Consider the following 6,000-nt stretch of genomic DNA (forward strand, 5'->3'; position numbering starts at 1 on the left):
AAGCACCACTTCTATGAAAGAGCTGGGCACTTTAAAGAGTCCTTCCAGTAGCTTGCTAAACCACATTAATGTAGTTTTCACTGTAGGAGTGCATCAACTTGATGGTAAAAAGTCTTATCCCTGTATGGATCCCTGTAATGACTACCGGTATCACACCACCCTGTATTACAGGGTGCATACCGGTATTTAGGAAAAAATGCAATGACTTTTCCATGACCTGGTTCTAATAATCTTTGAATGTTGACTAAAAAGATAGTAGTCAGCACAGCAGAGCTAAACTTTGCCAGAACATGTACAAGATGTGTATCAAACCTATGCATCCACTTCTATATTTATTTGACCTTACAATTCTATGATGAATCTATTTTTTGGCGCTGGTTCCAAATGGAACCACTCAGCATTAATGGGTCATATGCAGCACAGAATAACACTTCCTTTTTAGCGCATTTTCTCATTTATGGAAAAAATGCACTATTCTGCTCGCCATGTCCGTCTGTCCGCCCGTCCATGACCTCAAGTTTTCATTAGCAAGAAAATGCGCTCTCTGTCACTCACTGCAGTGAGTACTGAGTTATATTTTTTCTTCATTTATTTGCAAATTCCATGACTTTCCATCACCAGAAATGAAATCCCATGACTTTCCACACCTAAAAAAAATCAAATTCCATGACTTTCCAGGTTTTCCATGACCGGTAGGTACGCACTCTGGACTATCAAGATACGTGTAATGTAAAATGCATTTTAATTACCTCACACATTTAGACATTGAATCTCTATCTTCAGGTTGAGCCTATAAAATATACATAAATCTATGAGCTGACATGGAATAAATTTACCATTTGAGCCACAATTAGAGTTTTCCTGCCACTTTCTTGGCTATGAGATTCCCACTAGATGAATTATCTCCAAACTAATTGTCAATAAAACTGCGCAATTGGACTGCAAGATTTCATTCATAAGTAGGAAATTTTCAATCTATCCCATGGGTAGCTCCTCAATTACCCCCAACCCCCAGACAGAACATAGCAACATTTCAGCTGAAAATGGATTGTTATTTTCAAACTTCAACCAACACATTAAATCATTAATAGGTAGGTACCTATATATAATTTGACTTAACTACTCTCAGTCATATTTATTGAGAAAAAATTTAGATCTTGCATGTAGAAAGAAAGCTTACTAAGAATGGCAACATTGCTATGATTTGATTTAGAGTCATCATTTTTTATGATTAGCACTCTAGCATTGGTCACTTCTGTATCTTATTTCAAATTCTAATTTCATATTTGGGAAGTATTAAAATTCCATTAGTTTCTAATTAAGATGATATAAATAAATATTAATAGACAGGTGATTATCAGAAAAATGTAAGTTGTAATTACTATTAAAAGTATGTACTGTTAGTTGCACTAATTAATGTACATCAGGAATGGAATTTTCCAACTTACAAATGAAATCTTGCAGCTCTAAAGTGACCAATTTTTGAAAAATTTGCAATCATGTGGCCAAATCATGCACTTCTATTAACAATTAGATAGGAGGTGAGTCATCTAGATGGAATCTTTCAGTTCTGAAAATGGCAGGAAAGCTCTATATGTGGCTGAAAAGGTAGATATTTTTCACACTTGATGTACATGCATGGCTGCACAGCTATGTAGAAAACTTTATGTACTCTCACAGTTGCTGTGAGTTGCCCATGTGACGTGACCACAAATCCATTCCAGAAAATTAGGCAAAAGCCACTTGGGAATGAGATAAAAAAAATGCCCCTGCTTGCAGTTAATTTCACCTACAGCCATAGCCTATTTTTTCATAAATAATGAGAAATACTGTTAATTTTACCAGCAATATTTTGAAAATTTGGTTTACATTAGAGACTGGTTAAAATTTTGCAAATTATGTTCTTCATAGCCACCCAATTTAAAATAGCAGGCAGAAGTTTCCTAAAATTTTAAAAAACAATTGTATCTCAGATGATTGAACTGATTTTTAAAATCACAGGTAGAAATCTTTGACCCAGCGGGCCTTCGGCACACCCATGCTTCATGCATACCACACTTATGCACCACTGCCCGACATCTACATGCCCAGTTGCTCACCTTCATGTTCCACATATACATCTTTTGTGCCCAACATTCATTGTCAATTTGCTCCAGTCTCACTTTATACCTCAGAACTGATCTCATTCTTCTTTCCTTAAAGGTACTCCATCCCATGTCTCTTATCAGGACCTCTACCACAGTCCACCAGGGGATTCCAAGTGCCAATCTCGCCACTCTATTCTGTACCAATTCCCATTTATCTAGCTCACCATGACTTTATGCTATCACATCCAATTCATACATAATACTAGGCACTGCCACAGTGCCACACTCTTCCACACTTCCCTCAATACTTCATACTTATTCGCTCTCACTTATGCTGCACTTCCATGTATACCCAACCATTGGCTCGCCTTACTTGCCATAATATTCTTTCTACACAAACAGTTTATCACTATTTGGTAGAGCAAGGTCAACTACCAACTTTGACAAATTTTTTGATGTTCTCCCTGGGTTCTTGCTTTACCGTTTTATTTGCAATTGAGATGAGGTAAAAAAAAACAAAAATTGTTGTGACTGCACAATAAGCATGTGAAACCATGTATTTAATTTCATAATTATAGGTTACGAATTAAGGAAATGAAACGTACCTAAAGGGAGAGCAGGTGTAGGGCAGGTTCAGGGCCAGGCTGGCCCACGCTGTATCCCACGCTAACACTCACGCGCTTTTGTCCGACCGGTCATTTTCCTTGATGTGGCTGCTAACATGGGTGGCAGCAAGGCCCTCGCTGAATCGTGCTTCGCAGTCATGGCAAGTCAAAGGAAAGATAACCTTTCCAATGATACTCTTGATATGAGAACCCTTGTGAATTTTGTCATGCTAGACACTTCATCGTGTCCAGAGGCAATTCGGAATATAGCTCAAATTTATCTAGAGAGAGATGTACAAAATAGAGTCGCTAAACACAGTACAAATATTCACTGACATCAGGATGCAAGCAAAGAATAAGTACACACGCAGCAAAGTTTTGGACAGGACAAAAAATTTACCCAAAACTTGTCCATACATAAAATGAACCTAATCTGGTCTAGTATTTCTTCATCACTTTAAGAAGTTTGTGTTGGCTTGTTGAACATTGTTCCAGATTGTGTTACATTATGGAATTTTCAAACGGATCTTTTCGTGTTTTTTGGCCTTTACTGTGATATTTTGATATAAGTATCCACGGAGGCTTGCTTGTGCTTGATTATGGAGTTTTAAGTAATAGTGCATGTCAGGTAGTTCAGTCATTGTACAGTACTGTATCAAATTTGTGAGTGTAGTTGAAAGAATGCTCATCCAGGCGCCTTGGGAAGCAACCCCTATCATAAAATTGAATATGTGAAATAATGTAGACATTCTATTTTCCAGTCACTATCTGAATGATACTCTTAAAATTTTCCGCTCAAGATGATGCCACGATGTCAACATATACACTGCAGGATTGGAAAAAATGGCAAGTCACTTCAATTCATGATCAAAACTCTTACAATTTTTGCAATTAGATAATTCTATTTGTTGAAGTTCATTCCGTGATGATTCAGGAATGTTTTATGCTTCTATAGAAGTATGCGTGTGGAACATTTTTCCGTATTACAGTACGCTCTGTATTTTAGGGAAGGCTTGCTATTGATTACGCATAATATTTATGGATAAGAGAAGAAGCGGTGAGTTCAGCCTTCCAGGAGATATGAAGGCACCCCTGGTTTGAAAAAATTGAACCATTGATGCATTATACGTGAGGTTTGTTGCATACTAACAATCCAATGTACATAGACTAAAAGTTATCTGCTTGTCTCTTTATTAATGACTTGTGTTTTCATTGTTAACTCACCAAAAGTCTTGAATGACTGAAGAAACGTATCAACTGACGACTGGATAAAACTATCGACTACCGACTGGCATGTGAATGTTCATTGACCAGATTGACCTGGAGATAATTTTACAACGACTCTTGTGCCACACTATGAGACCTGGAGTATCATGGATACCAGCAGAGTGGAAATCTAAGATTAGAGGTTCACTTAAAAAAAGCGTTCCGCCTTGAAAAAAAATGTTCCATGCAATGATGCAACTAGAAACAGGTTTGCGGATTGTCAGAAATTGGCCTCGGCAATCGGTATGAACGTTATGTCATGCAACACAGAGAAGATCCCAAGGTTAATTGTGCGCGTCACTCACGGATAAGCAAGAGGAATCTACTGAAAGAAGAGCACACGTTGTGCTTGGTAGAAGTCACAAGGTCGCTACTGACACCAGAAGAGACTCGTCACTCAGTCACTGATGAGCAAGGGAGATCTTGGGAAGACTGCATAAGCGTTGCACCTGGCATGAACGTTTCCAAGGTCGCGAGTAGAGACGCATCACTCTCCAGTGAGCAAAGATCTTGAGGCCTCACAGCGTTGCAGCCAGTAAAGGATGTACTCTTGATTCTGAAAAAAGTTCCATTAGATCTTGCCAATATACTTGAATGCAAAAGTCGCCTATATACGAGTTGATTAAGAGCACTTGATGTATTAGTTGTTCAGAATTTGACCAGTTGATTCAGAGCACACAAAATTATTTTCTTCTACGGTCATAATTAATTTACTCTTTAATTGTTTACAGTATCTCTGAAAATCATACCTGAAGCTGATTTGGAAGATACGCTAGCATCCGACTCCCAACCAGCTCAAACGAACATGGACCTAATTGAATGCAGTCTATGCCTTTGAATCATATTAGTTAAACAGTTTAACATTTACGCGCCGTACGACGCATCCTAATGAAGGCAACTCCTAGTCCAACTCTATGCAGTTGCAGACTCCTATTCCTATCAACATGTTAAAACTAGTCCTATAAGTTGCGTTTTCTTTCATTTTAAGCGATCATCTTTAGCAAATACAGTAAACAGAGCTAAACACGAATGCTTGAATTAAATAATGACTGCCGTTAGTGAGTAATGAATGGCAATAAAGAGTCTTTCACTCTCTCCACTCTCCTTAGTCCTTACTCAAAGCAAACTAACAGCTCATTGGCAAGAACTAAATATGGCTTATACTATTTACTCTTGACAATTGACATAATGGTTGCAAATAAAATATAAAAAAAAACATTCATTGCACCTATTCGTTATGTCAGCTTTCAAAATGTGGATAAACTCATCTGCAATTGGAGAAACTAATCGAAGAAGAGGCAATGCACAACGACATGACACTTGACTGACTAGACTACCGGTAGCGTACTTGGAAATTTAGCATTCAAACCTTTAGATTCTGTGTACCTCGTAATTTATACATTATTAGAACTTTAGATGGCTCACAATATATCACGTAAAGTTTACACTCAATAATAGTCTCAAAGTGTATGAATAAAACCTAAGGAGTATAAAACTGAAGAGATCAGCATGGGTGGGAGCTTCATCCACCAGTTGCGTAATGAGAGCTAAGTCAACTAACCAGGCTGAGCCAAAAGCTTTCCCGCCAGCTTTGTTGCACACAATTGATACTGCATGCAATGCATGTATAACATTTATGACTTTTATTAAACCATTCTGTTGAATGTCAGTTACTAAAAATTTACAATACAGAAGAATTCAAATACCGTTACTCGCGAAATTGCGATCAGGATTCAAGAATACCATCTGTACCGAAACAATAACAAAGAAGGTGACGCGTGAGTGACGTGACAGAGATACCAACAATATGATATCAATATACTCTGTCAGTCTCTGTGAAGAAATTAAATACTGTAAAATGGGGTAACTTAGACCACTTTTTTTTTATAAATGATGCCATTTTTTTACTAGCTAAATTAAACTTGAATTGAAACATGCAAAATACAGGTCTATACTCTAGCTTCACTCACCATAAATTGCTGGCTCCTGCCTCTCATAGTCTTTATGTAATTTCAAAAAAAGTGGTGGTCTTTGTTACCCCA

The sequence above is a fragment of the Hyalella azteca genome, unplaced genomic scaffold (assembly GCF_000764305.2).
Source record: "Hyalella azteca isolate HAZT.00-mixed unplaced genomic scaffold, Hazt_2.0.2 contig10004, whole genome shotgun sequence".
Taxonomy (NCBI): Eukaryota; Metazoa; Arthropoda; class Malacostraca; order Amphipoda; family Hyalellidae; genus Hyalella; species Hyalella azteca.